This window comes from Sciurus carolinensis (assembly GCF_902686445.1).
Source record: "Sciurus carolinensis chromosome 14 unlocalized genomic scaffold, mSciCar1.2 scaffold_123_arrow_ctg1, whole genome shotgun sequence".
In the NCBI taxonomy this organism is placed as follows: domain Eukaryota; kingdom Metazoa; phylum Chordata; class Mammalia; order Rodentia; family Sciuridae; genus Sciurus; species Sciurus carolinensis.
The window spans coordinates 874460-900141 of NW_025920108.1; positions in this window are offsets into that span (position 1 = coordinate 874460).

Sequence of the window (25682 nt, forward strand, 5' to 3'; positions counted from 1 at the left end):
CAAGCTCAGTGTCCAAACTCAGTCTCTCCCACACCCACCTTTTTAATTCCTGGCCAGATATCTGTCTCCCAGTCAACCTTGCAATATTAGAGGAGAGGGGAAGTGCCAGGTGGAATTCCATGACCAGTTTTTCTCTGTGTAAACCTCATATTTTTAATATTCTCTTTGCAACTTGGGTACACTCTTTGTTATGCATTTTGCTTTTTCCTGGCCTGTATTTTGGGCCAGACTCAGGTTTGTTAGAACTTGGTACCCATAGCTATCAGTCCCCAATATGTGGCCTCAAAACTGTTCCTTCCTTAGTCCTCCATATGCTACAAAGAAATGTGGTTGGTTTTCCATTCAAGACTGCTGTGAAGTGAGACTTTACATTTAGTGAGATAGTGGCTTTGATCTGCAAACACTGTATACAGGCATATCTCACTCCTCCTAAAAGGATGGGTTTCCTTGATTACCTTATCTTTCCACTGGGCCCTGAGAGGGGCCACTCTGGTGTCTCCAGCTGCAGCAGCAGCTATGGAACTGTAGGTTTCTTCCTCATTTTATCTGCTTTGATAGTCCAGTATTAAGTTCCAGTAAAGCCCCACCCTTTTTTGTTCTCCAAACTCACTGAGAAGCTGCCTATCTTCTTTCTTGGTTTCACACCATGGAGTAGCTAGGAAAGTGACCTGCTCTATCCCACCACCTTGAAACCTCCCAGGCATCCCTAGCCTTTTGAGGACTCCCCACACTGCTCCACCAAGTGATATGTCTGCAGTTCACCCACAATGCACAGGTGCTCCTTTCTCCCCACAAACTCACTGGGTTTTACTGATTTCTGTGTTCTTGATCATTATATGTGTGTAGAAATTTGCCAATGTTTTCTATATATTGCTGTTTAATCAAGAATAAATTTTCAACATAGATTGAGATAAACCTTTGAATTTCAGAAGGATCTAGGGTGCAATCTCCTGTCCATCAGATATTGTTGATTTTTTTCTCTCCTTCTTTTAGTTAGTTTGTCTAAGGGGTTTTCAAATTTATTTGTGTTTTTCAAAGAACCAACTCTTCATTACATTGATCCTGTGTATTGTTCAATTATTCTCAATTTCATTGATTTTTCTTTGATCTTAAATTTTTCCTGTCTTCTATTGGATTTGGGATTTAATCTGTTCTTTTTCCAAGGCTTTGAGGTGGAATATAGGCTTATTTATTAGGAATTGGTCAAATTTTTAAATATAGGCTAACAGTGCCATAAGTTTTTCTCTTAGAACTGCTTTCATACAATGCCAGATACATTCTTTGGTCTCATTAATTTCTAAGAATTTCTTAATTTCTATTCTCATTTCTTTTTTGATCAGTTATTCAGTTAGGAGAGCATTATTCAACTTCCCTGTATTTCTGTTGTTTACATTTTTTTCTTTATCATAGAATACATGTGATTACAATCAGATTTTGAATTGATAATATTTGATTTTTAGCATGAATATGATCTATTTTGGAAAAAAAATTCCAGTGTTGCTGAGAAGAGGATAAATTCAGCAATTTGAGATTGGAATAGTAGGTTGGTTATCAGTTAGGTCCACTTTATTTCAGTGTTGATTAGGCTTAAAATATGTATGATATTTTGATGACCTGTCTATGGTGACATGGGTGTGTTGAAATCCAGCAGTGTTTGGGGGTTGGGATTTAACTCATTTAACATAATATGTAGTATCATGTTATTATGTAGTATTTCTTTTGTGTAATTGTGTGTATTCACATTTGTGGCATAAATGTTTACTATTATTGTAACTTCTTGTTGTATTGTTCATGTTACTGGGATAAAGTGGCCTTCTTTGTCTCTTCTGATTAATTTCTGCTTGAAATTTATTTTACCAGAAATGAGAGATAGCTATTTCTGCCTGTTTTCTTTGACTATATGCCTGGAAAACATATATATTTTTCCATTCTTTAACCTTCAGTCTGGGATTGTTTTTGCCTATAAGCTGAGTTACTTATTAGCATCATACAGTTGTATTCTTGTTTTTGACACATTCTACTAATCTGTGGCTTGTAATTGAGAAATTAAGACCATTAACATTTATTGTTAGTATATTACATGTGTTTGTTGTTCCCTGTCATAATTTTTGTTATATTTTACCCTGGTTTGATTCTGATTTAATGGATTATTCTTCTGTTTAACTTCCTCTGTTCATGCTCATTGGGAATTGATTTTACTTCCTCTGTGTGTAGCATATCTTAGAGTATCCTTTGTGATGCTGGCTTGATCCTCATGAATTCTTTTTGTTTATTCTCTTTTTTACTGTAAACATATTTCACTTGTATTTAATCTACAGAAATTTTTGTCATTGAATGCTTTTATTTCCCCCTCAAATGTTAAACAGTGTTTTGCTGTATATAGTAATATTGGCTGACAGTTGTTTACTTTTAGGACTTGAAATATCTCATGCCAGGGCTTCTTGATATTTGGGATCTTAACTGATAAATCAGAAGTGAGCCTTATTTATTTGACCTGATGTTTCACTCTTCTGGTTTTTAATTTTATTACCTTTGCTACATGTTTGGCATTTTGATTATCAAATGTCTCAGTAAGCTTCTCTTTTTACTCTAAGCCCCCTCTTTTGGGTCTGGTAAGTCTTCTTTTTGTGGATGTCTATCTCATTCTCCTGAGGAAAAAGCTTTCTGCAACTACCTCTTTGAAAGTGTTCTTTAGGTCATTTTGGTATCTTCAGGCCGGTTAGTATCTTCATACTCTATTTTATTTCAGTGATTCCAGGTTTGGTCTTTTAAATTTGTCCCTGAATTCTTGCATGTTATGGTCATGGTCTACAATTTTTCCCTGTAGTACCTTCTGTATCCTCAAGAACATACAGTCTGTCTTCCAAGCCTGAAGTCCTGTCAAGGACTGAATTTCTCTTTTCTTTGCAATCTAATCTGTTAGTGATGCTTTGAAGTAAATTTTTAACTTGATTGATCATGCCTTTTATTTATTTGTGTGTGTGTGCGTGTGTGTGTGTTTAAGTTAATATTTATTGTAAACAAATGGGATACTTGCTGTTTCTCTTTGCACATGAAGTAACAGAATACCATTTGTGTAATCATACAATCACATAGGATAATGAGGTTTGATTCATTCTGTTATTTTTCTCTTCCCCCCAAAGCTTCCACCCCTCTTTTCCCTCTGTACAGTCACTTCTTCTTGCCCCCCTCCAACCCCCATTATGTGTCATCATCCACTTATCGGTGAGATCATTCTTCTTTTGGATTTTGAGATTGGTTTATCTCACTTAGCATGATATTCTCCAATTTCATTCATTTGCCTGCAAATGCCATAATTTTGTTATTCTTTATAGCTGACTAACCCATTGTATATATATATATATATATATATATATATATATATATATATATATATCACATTTTATTTATCCATTCATCAATTGAAGTACATCTAGGTTGGTTCCACAGTCTGGCTATTGTGAAATGAGCAGCTATGAACATTGATGTGGCTGTATCTCTGTACTATGCTAATTTTAAGTCCTTTGGGCAAAGGCCAAGGAGTGGGATAGCTGGGTCAAAAGGTGGGTCCATTCCAATCTTTCTAAGGAATCTCCACACTGCTTTCCAGAGTGGCTGCACTAATTTGCAGCCCCACCAGCAATGTATGAATGTACCTTTTTCCCCACATTCTCTCCAACACCTATTGTTGCTTGTATTCTTGATAATCACCATTCTATTTCAGATGAGATGGAATCTTAGGGTAGTTTTGATTTGCATTTCTATTATTACTAAAAATGGTGATCATTTTTTTCATAAGTTTGTTGATTGCTTGAAGATCTTCTTTTGTGAAGTGTCTGTTCATATCCTTAGCCAATTTGTTGATTGGGTTACTTGTGCTCTTGGTGCAGAGTTTTTTGTGTTCTCTATATATTCTGGAAATTAGTGCTCTATCTAAAATATGAGTGGCAAATATTTTCTCCCACTCTGTAGGTTCTCTCTTCACATTGCTGATAGTTTTCTTTGATGAGAGAAAGCTATTTAGTTTGAATCTATCCCAGTTATTGACTCTTGCTTTTATATCTTGTGCTATAGAAGTCATGTTAAGGAAGTCTGATCCTAAGCCAACAAGTTGAAGATTTAGACCTACTTTTTCTTCTATAAGATGCAGCATCTCTGGTCTGATTTCAAGGTCCTTGATCCATTGTGAATTGAGTTTTGTGCAGGGTGAGAGATAGGGGTTTAATTTCATTCTGTTACATATGAATTTCCAGTTTTCCCAGCACCATTTGTTGAAGAGACTATCTTTCTCCTTTGCATATTTTTGGAACCTTGATCTAGTAAGAGAAAATTGTATTTATTTGGGTTTGTGTCCGTGTCCTCTATTCTGTATCATTGATCTTCCTGTCTATTTTGGTGCCAGTACCATGCCATTTTTGTTACTATTGCTTTGTAGTATAGTTGAAGTTCTGATATTGCGATACCCCCTATTTCATTCTTCCTGCTAAGGATTGCTTTAGCTATTCTTGTTTTCTTATTCTTCCAGATGAATTTCATGATTGCTCGCTCTATTTCTGTAAGGTATATCATTGGGATTTTAATTGGAATTGCATTGAATCTGTATAGCAATTTTGGTAGTATGGTCATTTTGATAATATTAATTCTGCCTATCCAAGAAAATGGGAGATATTTCCATCTTCTAAAGTCTTCCTCAATTTCTTTCTTCAATGTATTGTAGTTTTCATTGTTTTACCTCTTTTGTTAGATTGATTCCCAAGTGTTTTAAATTTTTTTAGGCTATTGCAAATGGAGTTGTTTTCCTCATTTCCCTTTCAGCTGTTTCGTCGCTTGCATATATAAATGCTTTAGATTGATGCGTGTTGATTTTACAGCCTGCTACTTTGCTGAATTAATTGATGAGGTCTAGAAGTTTTCTGGAGGAGGTTTTTGGATCCTCTAAATATAGAATTATGTCATCAGCAAAGAGTGACAGCATAAGTTCCTCTTTTCCTATTCATATCCCTTTAATTTCTTTGGTCTGCCTAATTGCTCTGGCTAGAGGTTCAAGGACAATGTTGAATAGAAATGGTGAAAGAGGACATCCCTGTCTTGTTCCCATTTTTAAAGGGAATGGTTTTAGTTTTTCTCCATTAAGAATGATGTTGGCCATGGGCATAGCATAAATAGCCTTTACAATTTTCAGGTATGTTCCTACTCTCCCTTTGTTTTCTAGTGTTTTGAGCATGAAGGGGTGTTGTATTTTGTCAAAACTTTTTCTGCAGCAATTGAAATAACCATATGATTCTTATCCTTAATTCTATTGACATGATGGATTACGTTTATTGATTTACAGATGTTAAACCATCCTTGCATTCCAGGGATGAACCCCACTTGATCATGGTGCACAATTTTCATAATATGCTTTTGGATACAGTTTGCCAATATTTTGTTAAGGATATTTGCATCTATATTCATCAAGGATATAGGTCTAAAATATTCTTTCCTAGATGTGTCTTTTCCTGGTTTGGGTAAGAGTGTGATATTAGCTTCATGGGATGAGTTTGGTAGGGTACCCTCCATTTCTATTTCCTGGAATACTTTGAGATGTATTAGAATGAGTTCTTCTTTGAAGGTCTTGTAGAACATGGCTGAGAATCTGTCTCGTCCTGGACTTTTCTTGGATGGTAGGTTTTAAATGACTTCTTCTCTTTCATTGCTTGGTATTGATCTGTTTAATTTGTGTATCTCCTCCTGGTTCAGCATATGTCTCTAGAAATTTGTCAATGTCTTCAGTAGTTTCTATTTTGTTGGAATACAGATTTTCAAAGTAGCTTCTCATTATGTTCTGTATCTCATTTGTGTCTGTCTTGATATTTTCTGTTTCATCACAATTTTAGTAATTTGAGTTTTCTCTCTCTCTTTTTTATTGTGGCTAAGGGTTTGTCTATTTTGTTTACTTTCTGAAAGAACCAACTTTTTGTTTTGTCAATTTTTTGAATTGGTTCTTTTGTTTCAATTTCATTGACTTCAGCTCTGAATTTAATTATTTCCTGTCTTCTCATACTTTTGCTGTAATTTTGTTCTTCTTTTTCTAGGGCTTTGAGCTGTAATGATAGGTCATTTAGTTGTTTACTTTTCATTCTTTTCTGGAATGTGCTTCATGCAATGAATTCTCCTCTTAATACCGCTTTCATAGTGTCCCAGAGATTTGGATATGTTGTATCGTCATTCTCATTGACCTCTAAGAATTCTTTTATCTCCTCCCTGACGTTTTCTGGTATCCATGTTTCATTCAATAGCATATTGTTTAGTCTCCAGGTGTTGGAGTAATTTCTGTTTTTTATTTTGTCATTGATTTCTACTCTCAGTTCATTATGATCTGATAGAACATCAGGAAGGATCTCTATTTTTTTGCATTTTTTAAGGGGTGCTTTGTGGCATAATATATGGTCTATTTTTGAGAAGGTTCCTGTGCTGCTGAGAAGAAAGTGAATCTGCTTGTTGATGGATGGAATATTCTATATATGTCTATTAAATCTAGTTTATTGATTGTGTTATTGAGTTCTATGTTTTCTTATTTGGTTTTTGTTTGGAAGATCTATCTAGTGGTGACAGCAGTGTGATAAAATCACCCTGAATTATTGTGTTGTGGCTATGTGATTTCTGAAATTTAGAAGGATTTGTTTGATGTACAGGGATGCACCATTGTTTGGGGCATAAATATTTACTATCACTATGTCTTCCTTATTTATGGTTCCCTTAAGCAGTATGAAATGTCCTTCTTTATCCATTTTGACTAACTTTGTCTTGAAGTCCATTTTATCTGATATAAGGATGGAAACCCCTGCTTTTTTACTGAGTCCATGTGTGTAGTAGTTTTTTTCCCATCCTTTCACCTTTAGTCTGTGGATGTCTTTTTCTATGATTTGAGTCCTTTGCAGGCAGCATATTGTTGGGTCTTTCTTTTTCATCCATTCTGCTAGTCTATGTCTTTTGATTGATGAGTCTATGCCATTAAAATCTGGGGTTATTATTGAGATATGATTTGTATTCCCAGTCATTTGGCTTATTTTTGGTTTTTAAGTTGGCTTGGTTTCTCCTTTGAGTGATTTTACTCTAAGGTAGTTTCTCCCTTTGCTGAGCTACATTGTTGTTTTTCATTTCCTCCTCATGGAATATTTTGTTGAGAACATTCTGTAGCTCAGGCTTTCTATTAGTAAATTCTTTTAACTTTTGTTTATTACGGAAGAATTTATTTTATTTTCAAATCTGAAGGTTAGTTTTGCTGGGTATCGGATTCTTGGTTGGCAACCATGTTCTTTCAGAGCTTGAAATACATTGTTCCAGGCCCTTCTAGCTTTTAGAGTCTTGGTTGAGAAGTCTGCTGCTATCTGTATTTGTCTCCCCCTATATGTAATCTGATGCATTTCTTTCACGGCCTTCAAAATCCTACCTTTATTTTGAATGTTAGGCATTTTCATTTTAGTGTGTTTTGTTGTGGATCTGTTGTGATTTTGTGCATTTGGTGTTCGGTAAGCCTCTTATATTTGATTTTTCATTTCATTCTTCAGGTTTGGGAAATATTCTGATATTATTTCATTGAATAGGTTTTCATTCATTTGTTTTGTATCTCTGTGCCTTCTTCAATCCCAATAATTCTTAAATTTTGTCTTTTCATGATGTCCCATAGTTCTTGGACATTCCGTTCATGATTTCTTGCTGTCTTCTTTGTTTGGGCAACTTTATTTTTAAGATTAAATATTTTGTCTTCATTGTCTTAGGTTCTGTCTTCCAAGTGGTCTAGTCTTTTGGTGATGCTTTCCATTGAGTTTTTTATTTGGTTTATTGTTTTCTTCATTTTAAGGATTTCCATTTTTTCTTTTTGAGAATCTCTATCTCTTTGTTGAAATGATCTTTTGCTTACTGCTCTTGCTCATTCAACTTATTGGTATTATCATTTATTGCCTGCATTTGCTCTTTTATCTCATCCTTTGCTTTGTGAATCATCTCAATCATGTATAATCTGAAGTCCTTTTCTGACATTTCTTCTAACACACTGTCATTGGATTCTATTAATATAGAATTCAGATTTGTTTGGATCATTTTCTTCCCTTGTTTTTTTATGTTGTTCATGTATCATCCCCTCTAGCAGTGCATATCGGGGGTATTGAACATTTCCCCCTATAGGTTTATAGTGGCCCTAATAGTTTTTAAAACCCTTTCTTTAATGGGAGATCAATATTAGCAGTGCCCAATTCAGACACTATGCAATCATAGACCTAATAGCCCCTTTGAGGATAATATCAAAATTGTCATAATAAACAGAATGAGTTCAAATATTATCTTCAGTAAAACAAGCAGATTTGGAATAAGGTCTGCAGTTTCTAATGCAAGACAAAGAGTATGCAGAAGAATGTAGAATATGGCTGTTAATGGGATAAGAAAAAATATACAGAAATTCTAGATAATAGAAAGGGTGAGAGTGTAATCAAAAGAAATTGGATGTTAGCATGCAAAAAAAGGAGAAAGAGACTCTGAGGGAACAGGTGAACAAAAGGAAAAGAGAGCAAGAAAAGTAAAGAAAATTTAAAAAAAATTAATAAGGAAAAAGAAGAAAATCTAAAGTATAACAGTCATATAGTAATGAAACCTCCCAGTGTTCAGTAGCCTGATGCATGAGAGGTACCTGACAATGAGCCTAAAGCCTCCAGCAGGCATCTCAGAATGCATTTTGCCCCACCTAAATATTGGAGCTACAGCTTCCATGATTATCCAATATGGCCACTCTGGCTTCAAAACGTGTTGGCAAATGGGGAGCTGCAGCTCAGAGTGTGGCTGTGGTCAGCTGGAGGTCCTGGAGGTGGGATGCAGTTGGTCAGGCAGGGGTCCTGGAGGTCCAGTGTGTTTGGTGTGGTTGTGGGATCCTGGAGACTGGGTGTAATCAGTCGGTCTGGGGTCTCAGTGATAGGACGCAGTCAGTTGGTCTGTGGGTCCTGGCAGCAGGGAGCAGTCAGTCGATGTGAGGGCCCCAGAGGCAGGGAGTGATCTGTCGGACTGAGGGATCCTGGAAATGGGGCTCAGTCAGTCCGCCCGTGGTCCTAGGGGGCCTGGTTGTTGTCTCAAAATGGCAGCAGCTCCGTGTAATCAAAACTGCAGGTACTGTAACAGTGAACCTCCAGGAAACAGCAGGCAGCTGGTGCTCCACTGGCAGTCAGCGATCAGCTTGCTGACTGTTTTCATGCAATTGGGAGGTGAACCTCGTGCTTTGGATGATGGATAGGAGTAAGGCAGGTGATGGACAGGCGAGAGGCAGGCAACTAGCGGATGATAGGTGCCTGAGAGTGAGCAATCCTCACTCAAAAAATGTGACGATATGCTGGTAGACTGCAGGTGATCACAGCAGACAAATGGGGTAAACATCAGGGGATTGATAACCAGCAAAAACTGCCTTACCAAGAAACAGATATTCTCTGCTTGAAACCGGAGTTGCGGAGCAACCCATGCCTTTATTTCTAAGAGTTCTGTTTGGTTTCTTTTCAGTATTTTTATTTCTTTATTAAAGTGGTTTTTCATCTCCTGGAATTTCTCTTTAATTCCTCCCTTACAGTTTCTTCTAGTTCTTTGATCATTTTGATAATAATGTTTATAAAACACTCTTACCCTGGAGTTTAGTCCACATTGTCAGTGGGATCTTTGTTGGGAGATTGTAAATTTGGGAGGATTATGTTTGTCAGTTTTCTCATGTCTTCAGAGGTCTTGGTCTCATGTACCAATTATGGTGGATTCCTCTTCTTCTTTTTCCACCTGTCCTTTTATGTGTATTTATTTATTTGTTGTGGGAATCTCTGTTTTTAATATGAGTAGATGTCAAGAAGTTGACCCCAAATTTCCTCTTTTTTCTTCCTTGAATTATTCTTAATGGTTTGGGTGTCTTTTCTTCTCCTTTTTTTGAGTTGAAGTAATATCAGGGAAGGTTTAGTTCAGCAGCAGATTCTCTCCACTCTCCAGTGAGCAGCTGGCACTTGTTCAGGCAGTCAAGGCTGTTGGTGAATTCAACCAAGGCCTCCTCTGCCTGTGGTTGAGTGGTTGTATCTGTTTTTTCATACATCTATTTGCACAGATTCTCTAGCTGGGCCAAGCTCTGCACATGATTCACCATTTTGCTCCATTCATGCTCCTTTTCTGCTCCCCTTCCCCCCAGCACAAATGTCAGTCAGGGCCACTTCCTCCACCATCATCACCGCTGCACCTGTGTGCTGGGGGTTTATTGCCTTATGCTCATGGCATAACGATGCTTGGCTGCACAGGCCCTGGTGGGCTGGCAGCGGTTGTAAAAGGTGCAGCAAGGTTATGACAGCATAAAGGCATGGGCAATGTCAGTGGCCCAGAGATGCAGGGTGGGAGCTAGGCATCGTTTTTGATGTCAGGTTTCTCTGTATCAAGATCATCCAAGGTGCAGGTTGTAATTTGGACTTCTCTGCTCACACTTGTAAATCCACAAATCTGTGCAAATTTGCTCCAGCAGTCACTGGTGGTAGGCTATGATGGCTGTCTTTTCTTGCTTTCATACTCAAATTTCTGAGTCTACAAGGTTCTTTGAGCATTCAGTATTTAATTTTGGTCAAATCTCTCCTTCACACACCTAGGCTGAGAAGTTGCATACCCACGGCTTTGGTCTTATACCACAGCACAGCTTGGAATGCAACTTCCTCTGCTCTGCTGTCTTCCAAGTCTCAGAAATCAGCATTTTGAAAACATTTTCTGCATGTGTACTATAAAAGTCATATTCCCACTGGAACATTTTAAACCTAGTTAGGTTACACATTTTAGAAATGGAAATATTATGCCCATTTCAAGCAACACCTTCTCTTTCTTCTAATCTTTGTCCATTAAAAATGAAAATACCTTAGTGTCTTTCATTATGCAAACAATAGTTCATCATTATTGATCAGTATTAAGCTCATTGATATGCAAAATTTCTGAACTATGTTTTACCTAAATTTATAAATTACACTAAGTAGCAACTAAAATGGCATCAAAGTTAAAAAATTCTGAAAAATAGATGTGTATTAGAGTCCTAAAATTGCATTAAGATTGAGAACATATTTTACAGCCTTACTGTTATTTGATCTTAATAGTTACAAATAGGAGTTGAATATGTAGTGTATAGATAGTCATTGTTGTACATAATAGTGTTGTTAGGTTTATCCCAACAAAATTACACATTCATGAAATTTGATTTCACTTCATGATTCAATCCCTTTCCTGCCCCTTTTCCCTCTGTCCCTCCTCCCTCCATTGTTCTCATTCCTCTGCTCTGTTGGACAGCCTTTCCCTTGTCTATTTATTTAGTTTTTAATGGTTCTTTTTACTTATACACAACAGTGAAATTTTATGTGGTATAATTATGCATGCACATACCATCATTTTTGAAGAGTTCATTCTCCATTGCCTTTTCTTTCTCATCCTTTCAGTTGACCTCTCAATATTCTTCTACACCATGATCTTCCCTATATCTTCTCATAATTATATCTTTTTCTCCTCCTTTCCTTTATTTTACTCTAGCTTCTACTTATGAAAAAGTGCATTTGACCTTTGAGATTCTCAGTTTGACTTTTTTCACTTAACATGATGTTCTCAATTGCCACCAATTCACTTGCATTTGACATAGTTTAATTCTTCTATATAGTAAGTAGAATGACATAGTGTGTATATATACATCAAGTTCTTAATCCTTGCATCCATTGATAGGCATCTGCAATGATTTTATAATGCAATTCTTTTGAATTGGACTACTATAAACATTGAAGAAGTTCTATCACTGTAGTATGGTGATTTTTGTTATTTTACAAAATAAATAGGAGTGGGATATTGTGTTTCCATCTCTAGTTTACTGATGAATCTTCAAATTGCTTTCCTGAGTGATTGTACTAATCTACAGTGCTTCCAACAATGTATGTTTTCTTTCTCCCAACAGTCTTGCCAGTATTTATATTGTTTGTATTCTTTTTTTTTCATTTTGATGCAAAACATTTATGATATTTATTTATATTCGCTAGAAGTAGCAATTCTGTTTCTTTTTGTTTTTATTATTGTATACAAATGGGATACATGTTGTTTCTCTATTTGTACATAGAGTGAAGGCATACCATTTGTGTAATCATACGTTTACATAGGGCAATGATGTTTGATTATTTTTTTCCCTACCCCCCCACCCCTCCCACCCCTCTTTTCCCTCTATACAGTCCTTCTTTCCTTCATTCTTACCACTCTCCTTATCCCTATCCCTAAACCTAACCCTAAACCTAATGCTAGCCCCTCCCACCCCCCATTATATGTCCTCATCCGCTTATCAGCGAGATCATTTGTCCTTTAGTTTTTTGAGATTGGCTTATCTCACTTAGCATGATATTCTCCAATTTCATCCATTTGCCTACAAATGCCATAATTTTATCATTCTTTATTGTGGAGTAATATTCCATTGTTTATATATGCCACAGTTTCTTTATCCATTCATTGTTTGTATTCTTGATCATTACCATTCCAACTGGAGTGATATTAAATCTTATTGTAGCATTTCTCTGATTGCTATAGGGGTTGAACACTTTTTGTATGGTTGTTGTCCATTTGTGATTCTTCTTTTGAAAAATTTCTCCTTAGTATTTTTATCCATTTATTCGTTAGGTTATTTTTGGAGTGTATGAAGTTTTCTGAGTTATGTATGCTGGATATTTATTCCCTATCAGTGGAGTAACTAGAAAAGACTTTCACCCATTCTCCAGGGAGAATATATTTTTGTGTTCAACTTTCTAACATATAAGGTAAATACCTTCCATCTAATAATAACAGAAAACACAGAAACAAATTAAGGAAAAACAAGAGTCTACTTATTCTTATCTTTTCAATTCAGAGCCTAATTTCTTTGAACCATTTGGAGCATGAGTGCCTGATACTGATATCTGTGATTCTGACACCAAAAATGGAAGAGAATCAAGAGGACTTGAGTAACATGGAGGAAGCTTCCATGTTATTGGAAAGCCTAACCTGCAAATTTAGTTCTTCCCAATTTAAAGGTTTGCTATGAAAAATCAATGTCAAATAACTGTAAGAAGAGGCAAAGATGTGCCCATAATACAGGATATATAATGCAAAATTTTAAAAAATTTCTCTAACAGTGAACCAAGGTAACTTTCTGATAAGGTGTGCTATTTCTGGAAAAGTAGATTCTTTGGAATGTAGATTGATACACCCTGATATAGAGTTGAAAATTTGGTTTGTTATTTAAATAAACTACTTAAATACTAATGTTTTAGGGAATAGGACTATTGAGAAAAAGATTCAGTCTGTTTTCTCAAGAAAATGACTAGAGTTTTTGTGGCAACTGTAGGCAGAGGAGCAGCATTGCAAAGAGAAGGGTCAGCACATATGGAAGTGCAGTGGGATGAGAAGGAAGAAATAACCCTCAATATATATTATTTATTATATCCTTATGTTCAGACAGCATTTTGCAAGAGTTTTAATTCAGTTGTGGAATTTTGAAAATTTACAGTTTTTGTTGTTTTCCAGAATGGCCACACCAGTTTTACTTGCCATAAAGTATAAAAGAGCTGATGGTACAGACTTTAATTCAGAGGAAAGCAAATATACATGCTGTTGACCTGAAGGGAAGGTACAGTATTTTATTCTTTTACAAAGCCTAGTGGTGGGCTGGGGATATAGCTCAGTTGGTAGAGTGCTTGCCTCACAAGCACAAGGCCCTGGGTTCGATCCCCTGCACTGGAAAAAAAAAAACAAACAAACAAAAAAACCCTGGTGGTAACAATCACTCAAGCAAAAATGAAAAAATGATTAGATCAATAGGAAGAATAATATTAATACAATTATTTAGAATAGAGTGATATATATAAACAGAAACCACATTAGGGTAGAAAATCAATTATTCAAAATGAGCAATATAAATAAGTGTAAATATGATTCAAAAGTATTGGCAGATGTTTGTTATTTGGTTTGTGGTCACATGATATATTGATAGCTAAAGAGTTTTCCTATTAGGTTCCTTATGTAAGGACATTTCCTTTACATTTTGGTACAGTATTGAAATTTTAGAATTTTCTGTTGTATTTTTAACTTCTACTTCTGATATATTCTTCTTTTTGAAATGGTGTATTGAGCATAAGTAAGCATTTAAAATTATCTTGACAGTTGGTTGACTTTTCTAAATTGCTTTCCTTTTAGAATATTGATGTTATATTATTCCTAAGTGATTTTTAATTTCTATTGTCAGAAGCTGTCAATTTTTAGTATAGTTTGATACTTTGGTTTTAATTGGAAGGGGCAGGGAGAAGAAAATAGTTTTAATGGGATAAATGTTTTCTTTAATAAAGATAAGATATAGACCATTGGTAAAGAGAAAAAAAGATAAGCCTTAGATTCTTGCACAACTAGATTTCTTTCCTACCTTATGTAGTGCATCACCTTGAAGACAATACTTTTGACTAAATATAAATATATTTCTGGATCACTATTATTATTATTATTATTATTAGCCTTGAAATAGTCTCTTTTGTTTGATCTTTAGTTGACTGTGAATTACAATACATTATGTAACACTAGGAAATAAATGGAGCTTTCTTCATTGAAATCTTTACCATTCTCTGATAAATGACTTCATCATAGTTACTGTTGATTGAAGGAGTTTAAGTTTGTAACTTCTCCCTCATTGGGAAAAGAGGTTTCTTTTTTTTTCTATTAGATTTTGAGATGATTTGCAAAACTGAACATTTGCTCTTCCAAGATGTTTATGTCTTTTAGTATCTGTAAAGTAATATGTCAAATTGGAAAATATTATAAATTATCTGTTCAAATAACTCTATTAAAATTCTTTAGGTTGAAGTTAGCTTTCTTATTATAGAACAACCTTCATGTTTGCTATGGAGCACAAATCAGAACACATAGCTGATCTTCTTCTCCAGAATGGTGTTGATGTCTCTGCTACAGATAACTTTGGACAGATGGCATTAGCTTATGCTGCTGCTAGTGGTTATAGTGGGTAAGTGTTTACATTAAAATATTAATGAACCTTGATTGGAGGCTCAAAATAATAACAGCTGTTGCATTTTACACATCAGGTGAGATTTCATGCTATGGCTATGTATGAATTAATAGTGCATTAGAGAACTTCATCAGTCTGCAGTCCTGCAAGAGTCTAGGTGAGAAGTGGTGATAAGTGTGAGTTTTCTCCAAGGTTCCTTTCTTCCCTCTCCTCTCCTTTTCTTCCTTCATCTCCTTATAGATGCTAGTGAATTGCTGTATTACAGAAATGCATTACTAGCCAGTTTCTTAGGGTTTTAGAGATTTTATTGTCATGGTACCCAGACTTATCTCTGTCATTTGAAGTATAATTCCTGACCTTGGTGTATAAACTGTGTCACACTTTGACTTTCCTAATTAGTTATTTGTCTCTTGAAATGCCCAGTTAAGCAGAAAATCATTTTACTCTCCCCTGAAAATTAGTTTTTTTAACATCCTTTAATTTCTTGAGGACCTAAGGAATTTCTTAAAGTCTAAGGAGAGGGGAGAGGACTTTTAAAATGCTTTTGTTTCTGTCAGTTCTGTTGCTGCTGTGTTGCTCTGCAGTCTGGTGATGATTACTTTATTACAAAATACCCTCATTGATTCCAGTCCCTGAGTTTTCATGGTAATACAGACTTAGATTTAAAAGTTACAACATTATTTTAAGTTAGGGTTCAACCCTTATTTTTAGAAGAAGTCCTTAATTTAAGAGAAATTAATTATGCAAGAAGAAAGAGCTATTGTTTATAGGGACATGACATTTTCTGAGTTCAAGCTATTATCATGTAATATACTTACTTTATTGCCCTCAGTGCATGATCCTTACATCTTATTTTCTATTTTCTTAATATAAGCTTATGGGTGCAGTGACATGTATGTGTTCACCCCAGCTATTTGGGAGACTGAGGCATGAGAATTGCTTGAGCTCCAGAATTCCAGAGCAGTGCAGGCATCATTGTTAAATCTCATCTCAAAAACAAAAGAAAATAGAACAATTTACAAATAAATGTCAAGTTAACAAAATGTCTGGGATTACAAATTTGAAATGCATATTATAAAGTCTGATATTATATCTAATGTTGTCTAAAACATTTTTATGTATTTAATATGGTTTTTGTTTTTCATATCAATATTAAAATTCTAACTATTAATTTTTCATACATAGTCATAGGGAATTAATTCTTCAATACAAGAAAGCAGAACCAAAAAATTCTGAAAACATCCACCCAGGTAAGATTTCTGAAAGTGTACTTTTCTTGGTGTTAATGGCTTATATCAAAATGTAAGAGTATATCTGGGTGCAGTGTCAGCAGTCCTGTGATCTTGGGAACTCAGGAGGCTGAGGCAAGAGGATTGCAAGTTTAAAGCTTCAGCAACTTATTGAGGCCCTAAACAACTCAGCAAGACACTGCCTCAAAAATTAAAAAGGACTGGGATATATTTCAGTGGTTCAGATCCCCTGGGTTCAATTAATGGTATGAAAAAAAATAGGAATAAGAATATTCTGATGGCAAAGGAGCAGTTAAATATAAATATATATATTTATATATATATATATGTTACATTTGTATTGGTCTTAATTACGTTCTTAATTGTCTAGAATTCATGATTATTTAAGCAACTAATTATAGGAAATTTATAATTTGAAATGATATTTTCTAAAGAAATTTTAAGTTAATTTAATTTTGGTCCCTGAAATCTTATATTATTTTTGTATAAATAAGAAAAGTATTTTAAAATTATTATGTTGTGTTTCCTCTATCTGGAGCTGTTGTGTGTCATAACAACATAAGAATATTCTCTGATAATTGTTCCTACTGCAATTAGTCCAGAAAGACTATGCTACCTGTTTGACACTTTCTTTATGTTCCTGAATCTGCTAATAATAATGTTTTCTGTCCATCTTGCAACTTTTAGTTAAAATTACATTCATGGGACCAACTGTTTACTTTTAGGTATCAAATTTTGAATAAATCCTGAGTTTCTTCCTTGCATTTGAAAAGTACAAAGTGTGGGACATAGGAATTCTTAATTCATTAATTGCTTATCAGAGATATAATTATTACCTATTATAGAAAAGTCTCCATATAGGGGCCCAGAAGAATACTCTGTAACAAAGAATCACAGTCATACACATTTAACGTTTTATATTTTCTATTGTTGATTAAATAAATATTTTACTCTCTTCCTTAATAGTGAATGAAAATTCTACAGATGACCATTTAAACAGGTAGGATTTTATGTATTTTAAAAGATAGCATGCTAACTGATTAGAGAATGAAGATAAAAGAAATAAGGATTTTTTGTGTGTGTGTTCCATTCTGGTATAGACAATTTTTCCTAACACTTGTTTATTAAAGTCATCATGGTGACTCTGAAATTGCCTGGGCTACTATAACCTGTTATTCACTTATTAAGTAGTTGTCATTCATAGAAATTGACTATTTGTCCCATGTTCCCACAATTAATAAGTGCCAGGCCTGCAGTTAGACTGTAAGCTTGCCTAGCTGACAATTCCATTGTATTCCTTCACTGTGTAGGTCAATGACAGTGCAGAACTAGGATCAAGATGCAGGACTATATCATCAATTCAGAATGGCAAAATCAGTTGTATGTTAATTCTGATTCATAATTTATCTGGGCAGCCTGGTTGTAGAGTTTTAGGAAAAACCTCACAGAGTTGTGGTCACATGTTTTCTTCATAAACAAGATCAGGCTAGTACTGTAGAGGAATTATTTTACTTGAAGTCAAGAATACCTTTGTGTAGACCATGTTATAGTAGATATATTAACCCTCTGTATAGAGATATCTCTACTTCCTGATTTCCCAGGTTGGTTTCCTTCAATACCCTATCCCAATGTAGTTCTGTTTTTATAAAGCTGTTTTATAAATTGAGAGTTACATTTCCCTTCAGGCTACTATTCATATTTAGTTTTATGAAGAAATTTTTCCTTTTATGCTATTTTTTCTTTTTCTATGATTAAAATCTTTTCTTGAACTTTTGTTTTTACTTTCTGTTGTGCTCTCTTGCTGTTTCTTTTTTATTCTTTCAATTGAATATTCTTTTTACTATTGACTGAATCAAAACCTCAGTAAATTTCAGAATTTTAAGAAATTTTAGCAGCTAGTCAATGTACCCACTCATCCTTCAGTGTGTGTTTGACATGCTGGTCAAATGATGGTCAGGATGGTGAACCTGAACTTATAGATATTATAGGGACTTTTCTGGGTGTAGAAAGGGGTAGCAATGAGATTTGAACTGGGGCTCCTCAATTCTAAACTCAGTGCTTTTCCTGATTACCACTGTGAAGTGAATGTGTTTACAACAGACATAACAGGTTAAGAGTGACTGTAGAAAGCAACTGATGTGGGTAAGAATGGGATTACTAAGTGAGCCCAGTCATAGAGGATCAGAGTGAAACTAATAAAGGGGAAGGACAAGGCTGAGGAGGAACATCATTGCATTGGATAGAAATAGGTTTATATAAAATAGACCAAAACCTTGGGGTTTATGAAAGTTTGATTAACACAAAACATATTCAGGACATACAGTACGGGATGCTCTCTAGGAAGGTATATTAAAATAGAATTTGAAGGAAGTTCTGATAGCCCCATTATACTCTTGTTTGTTTAATTGGAATAAGTGACAAAATGCAAGGTTCTATTGAAAGATATTAAAATAATTTGAGCCACTGGGAAAAGTTTCCTGAGTTTACAGAGATGTGAGAGTGGTTTAGAGAATAAAACACTTGGGACTAAAATCTGTTGGATACATGGATCTATGGCCTCTAGCAGGTGTCCATTCTCCTCCACTTCTTTTCCCAAATCACTGATGTCCTCCCATGTATATGTGTGGTAGATCATGGTAGATCATGGAGATAAGTGATGGGCAAGTCATCAAAGAGCTTCAGTTCAGTAGTTGGTAATGTTTTTGTGTTAAGGCCTGTGATTGAGACCCCATTTAGCTTATTTTATACAATCAGAAACAAAAGCATAAAGAGCTATGACTCTTGGTCCTTTGAGTGTAACCTTGTGTCAGGAATCTGCATCTTCACAGATGTAGATTTAAAGGTTGAAGGGTGCGACTGAGTCCTGAAAATGAGAGGCTGAGGAGTGGGATCCCAGAGGAAGAATGATATTTCAGTAATATTTAGGGAAACACAGGCACAATTACTAGTATTCTGCTCTTGTAGCCATCTTTCCTCTTGAGTATCTGATTGCTTGTAAACATAAGTGCTTGCTAGTTCATGTGGATCTGAATAAAGTGGGACCTATAAAGGTAAAAAGGTATTTTATAATTTGTAATATTTCAGTGTGCTTGACAATAGTATTCCCAATAACAACATATGCTTGAACATTCAATTTTGAAAATTTTTTAAGGTTTCATGAAACTCAGTATACTGTTTGTGTTTAAAGGAAAACAGTAGGTTTATTTAATTGTTTATATATTTTGATGGGTCCTGGGGATTGAACTTGGGTGCACTCACCCACTGAGCCACATCCCCAGTCTTATACTTTAATTAGAGACAGGGTCTCCCTGAGTTGCTTAGGACCTTGCTTGTACTGAGTTAATTTTGTTTTTGTTTTTGTTTTTCCTTTCTTTTTTTGTACTGGGGACTAAACCCAGGGATGCTTAACCACTGAGACTTTTCCCAAACCCTTTTGTTTTATGTTCTGTTTTGAGACAGGGTGTTGTCGAGTCATAGGGCCTCACTAATTTGCTGAGGCTGGCTTTGGACTTAAAATGCTCCTGCCTCAATCTCCAAATTTTCTGTGATTACAGGCATGCTTTATCACACCCTGCAAAATGGAGTATTTTATTCAGGTGATATCTATGCTGAAGAACCAGTACCACACTTTTCATGCTACCTTACTTGGTCTTTGATCCATGGATAACCAAGAGAGAGGGCAGTCTTCATCTTGCTACCTTGTCTGGGATTAACAAAGGTCTGTTCCACTTCAGGTTAGAAGAAAATATTATGATAGCAATTAATTGGACTTCAAGTTCAGCCTTCAAGACAGGCAGTTTCTGAGAATAAACTGTTCTCAAGTTTTGCCAATATAGTGGCTGTCAGTATGAAATGGAATTAAGAGTGTGTTCATTGACAGGCCTGGTTGTGGCTCAGTGTAGAGCACTTGCCTGACATGTGAGGCACTGATTGAGATTCTCAGCACCACTCATAGATAAATAAATAAAGGTCTATCAACAAAATGGGTATATTCATTGACTAGTTCATAGTTTGATAAAGTTGAGGCAGAGTTTTATAAACCAGCTTATATTTTATTCAAATCAGTCAAGAAACTGCATTTCATATAGATGAATCCAAATTTTTACCAGTGTTTATTGAGAACAACCTACCTACCCAATTTATTATACATATTTGCTCTAAAGTCATCCCACTGATACTGATCCTCATGGTGCCTGTCTTACATTGAATGAGCTCCACTATCAATCTCATTTAAAGGTAAAGTGATCTTTTGTATAATTAATTTTCTTCCTCTTAATATTTAGTTTTGAGGTGTTAATACTTGAAACTTAACATTGGTTTCCCTGATATACATTTTGCAAATTCACTCAGAAAAAAAAAATTAAGAGAATTGTTGATATTTTTTAACATGTATAAATGCCAGTGTTACATTTGAGTATTTTAGTTTGGGGGGCTGGAGGAAACTGGGCTTGAAAATTCATATGACAGTAAAACTGTATTAGAAAAAATTTTCTCATTGTAAAAGAAATAGGAAATTTTTGGTCAAGAATTTTTTGATAGGTTTACATTAGTGTGAAATTTAAATCATACTTACATAATTTTTAACATTTATGCCAAGTTATTTTTTGTAGAATCTTGGAATTTCCCTCATGCCTATAATTTGAAATAAGTAAAGCACATTGCTTGCATTTTTTTATTGAACCGTTTATATTTTACTACCATACAATTATAGAAGAACTTTTTCATTATTTCTATTCTTGGCCCCATTTTTACACTAAAATAATGTTAGAAATTATGGAAACAGAGAAATTTAGAATATGTGTATTAATTTATGGATTAGAGCTGCAGTTGTAACTCGATTGTACAGCACTTGACTAGTCTGTGTGAGGCACTGGGTTCAATCTTCACCATCACATAAAACTATGTAAATAAATAAAGGTATGAAAATACAATAAAATTATAAAATAATTTAAAAGGGATTTCACCATGCTTTCTGGCTCTTTTCACTAAGAGTATATTTAAAATTCTTCATTTAATTGAAGATAGATGTCTTGTGCAAAACAATAACCAGTTGTAGAAGCAGAGACTCTCAGTAACCATATGATGATGTTACTTTCATAATTTTTTTGTGTCATAGTGTCTAAAAGTATCCAAGTCCTTATGTCACATTCTGAGATCCCCAATTTTAAGTTATTTGCTTAGTTGTGTAACTATTCACTTTATAGCTTTCAATTTTTAATGAGCTTTTCAATGTTAATAAATATATATGCATATTTTTGGAGCAGCTACAATAAGGTTACAAATGTAAAAAACTTCTTAATTTTTTGAATATGAATAAATTTGTAAAAAAATATTTGCTATATAATGAAGTATTCTAAGTAACATGCATGAAATGACTATCAGTTAACTCTACTGAATTCTAAAATTTATGCTTTAAGTTTGTATTCAATTTTGATGTCTGGGATATATAAATTCAGGTGAGTTATCTTGAATTGGTGCCATAAAAAGAAGCAAACAAGTTAGAGAAATGTCATAAAAATGAAAGTAGTAACCAGAATATCCTCCATGCATCCTCTAATCATGAAGCATATATTTGGACTTAAGATGAAGATTTGCTTAATTTTTTAAAATTATTACTCCAAGACTCAGTATTTTCTTGCAGAAAACATCTCTCCAATGTCTGTTCTTTGAGCCATCTCTGTCACTATTCTTTGGTTATTTATAAATATTTTCTTTTGGTAATTGTGTGTGGATTCCCTTCACTGCCACCACAAGATTGTGGCATTCTTTTTCTCTTCCTAGGAAGCATCAACATTTATATGTACATTTATTGTTAGCTATCTGACACACTGGATGGACAGAGCATATACTTCTTGTGATTCCAACCAATTTTATTTATAAGGTACTCTTAAATCTTAGGTCTCATGCTTTTACCTCATGAGATAATTCATGCCAATATAAGTCAGAAAAGCTCATTTAAAATATCACATTTAAATTTCTAAGTTTTTTGAAAAGTACTCTAAACTACAGATGACTACAATTTATCCTAGGTAATTTGAATTAATAAAATAGTTTTGTGAATGTCAGTATTTGTGAAATTGTCTTGGAGGTAAGGGGAGTAACATTTCAGATCTCTCTCTTATCTCTAATCATTCTCACCCCATTAGAAGACATAGCTTAGTAAGTTGAAGAATTGAAGTTTGATTTTATATTGGAATAACTCAGAAATGTGTTCTCTTTCTCTTGTATCCTGCAGTAAAGGAAATTATTATGGTAATTTTTCATATTTGGTTTATTTACATCTAAATATTTTTTCCTTCTTCAATGTCCCAAAAGAAGAAGGAGAATCACATTCAACTTCTAATGAATCGAGGAAAGAGGGTAAACTATTTGAAGAATACCTAATGCTGAGTTGCTCAGTGATTTGAAATTATGGAACATTTTCATATATTCTCTACTTTGTTTTTTATTATTGCAGAAGAAAACACTGACACTAGGGAACCAGAAATCAGAACATTACCTGCAACTGTAATGCTGATCATAAAAAGAAAAAGGTGGTTGAAATCACTCTTGTAGAATGTTGCAGCATAAAGAAACAATCCACCTTTTCTCTTCACATTAGTTGACCCAAAGGTAAAATTTTAAAAAATATATTTTCTCTTGTTTTTACATATCATCTGTCATATGCACATGATGCCAAACAACTTAGATATAAGTTTAAGGCCTCAGGATCCTTATAACAAGGATGGCAACAGTTGTGGTATATGTATAGAATCAATATTTGTAGAATATGGTGGGAATAGTCAATTCTGTTGTAAGTCATCGTATAACAAAAGAATCAGAATGCAAGTCAAAAGTATGGCTTGATTAATTTAAATAGGAAGAATTAATTTATTAAGGGAAAGTTATACTTGGTCTTTGGTAGGTTGTGGTAAGTTCCTTCTCTTTCTAGTTTCTTAGGGCTTTGTAATGAAGGGCCATTGAATATTGTCAGACTTTTCCTGCAGTTATTAAAATTATCTTATGATTTTGTCCTTGATTCTTTATCTGGTGTATTAGTTTTTATATATTAAACCATTATTTAATCCTTCAATAAAACCAGCTGGCTCATGGTGTATGGTGAGTGTGTGTGTGTGAACCCAGAGATTAACCAAGATGTGCTCTACAACTGACCACACCTCCAGGACCTTTTGTTGTTATTTTGAGTCAGGTATCTAAATTTCCAGGGTTGACTGAAACTACAAATCACCTGACAACCCTCTGAATTTCTGGGAATACAAAGATACAGCACTTTGTCCAACAGTGTTTGTTGTTTTTAATGTAAAGTTGAATATATTTTGTGAGTATTTTATGAAGATTTTTAGACTACAACCCTCAAGGATAATGACCTGTAGTTTTATTTCCTTGTTGTGTCCTTATTTTCCTTTTCAATCAGGGTAATACTGACTTTGTAGCATTACTTTGGAAGTCTTTCCTCTCTTACATATAATGGTGGGGCACTAGTATCAGCTTTTCTTTGAATACCTGATAAAATTCTGCCTTGCATTCACCTCTGGTCCTGGAGGCCTTTTCTTACTGCTTCAATATAATTGCCTGCTATTAAGTTGGATTTTTACATTTGTTCAATTCATATTTTGTGTTGTTTAGATTCATATCTACTACTTCATAATATATTCTAGGCTTTCCATTTTTTACCATGTCAGTCTTTATAATGTTTTTCTAGTTGTTCCAGTTTATTGAACAATAAATTTTCCAGATAATTTCTAGTAGTTTTCTGGATTTCAGTGATGTCTGTTTTAATATTTGTTTTTTGGTTTCTAGGTTAATTTATTTGTTGCATCTTTCTCTTTCATTACCGTGGATAGGGGTTATTCCCTTTTCAAAACCAAACTTTTTTCCTTTATTACATTGTATTTTTCCTTTATTTTCTATTTTATAGTTTAAACTCTGAAAAATAATATTTCCTTTATTCTACTTGTTCAGATTGATTTATCGTTGTTTCTTCTAATACCTTGCATTGCAACATTGGATTTTTTATTTGACATCTCTCAAATTTTTAAATGTAGAGAGTCATTTTTATGAAGTTCCCTCTTACAACTGCTTTTGCTAGATCAGGAAAGAGAAGGGAAGGAAAAGAAAGGGACTACTATGCAAATTTATGTACCTGTCATAATAAATCCCACTATTATGTTTAAATATGTTTCAATAAAAGAAAATAAAACACTGGAGAAAAACTGTTTTTATTGTGTCCCATAGATTCTGGAATGCTGTACCTGTATTCTCATTTCGTTCTGAGGTTTTTAAAAATTTACCCCAACTTCATCAGTGTTCCATTGAACATGCAAATGTATTGTTTATTCTCCAAGTGTTCATATAGTTTTTGTAGATTTTTATTGTGGTTTAATTCTTTTTCTTCCTTCATTATTGTACATAAGATCAGGGTTAATTGTGACATAATTATAAAGCATGGAATAAAATTTCTCCAATTAAGTACCCAATACTTTCCCATTTCCTTTCATCCTCCCTCTGATATTACCTTCCTCTAGTCCACAGATCATTTTTCTGTTTATTTATAGTTGTCTTAGTTTGTGATTTATGGATATACATAAAGGTCAAAGTCACAGTGGTATTCTCACATGTGTACACAGTAAAGTTTGCTCAAATTCATTCCACCATTGCTCTTTGCTTTCCCTCCTCTCTCCAGTCTTAATTCATTTCCTCCACTCATCTGTTCTCTTTTATTTTTCATAATATTTTCCACTTTTACCCTTTATTTGTGTCTAGCTTCTTCAAATGAAAGAAAGCTTTCTTCAAATAATGAAAACCTTTTACTTTCTAAGTCTTGTCTAATTTACTTAGCATGATATATTTTCATGTTTCATTCATTTACCAGCAAATGCCATGATTTCATTCTTATTTATGATGTAGTAAAACTTCCTAATGGGTGCTGTGATAGTAGCTTGGTTATAGAGCACTTGCCTGGTACATGTGAGAAACTGGGTTTGAGCCTCAGCACCACATTAAAAAACACCAAAATAAAGATATTGTGTTAATCTAGAAATAATATTTTTAAAAAATCATTTATATACACACACACATATATATGTACACCTTTATGCACATATATGTATATGTGTGTATATATATATTGCTTGTTTATTAATTTGCTGATTGGTACCTAGACTGATTACATTGCCTGCTATGTTGAATTGTGCTCCTATATACATTATGTTACCACTACATTACATTACCAATATATAATATGCTTAGTTTAGAACTTTTGAATATTATCAGTAACTGAGATGGCTGGATAATGCAGTGGTCCCATTACTATTGTTTTGAAGTTTCTCTATAATGTTTTTCAGGTTGATGGTGCTAATTTGCAGTTCCATCAACAACAGATGAGTGAACCTTTTCCTTGC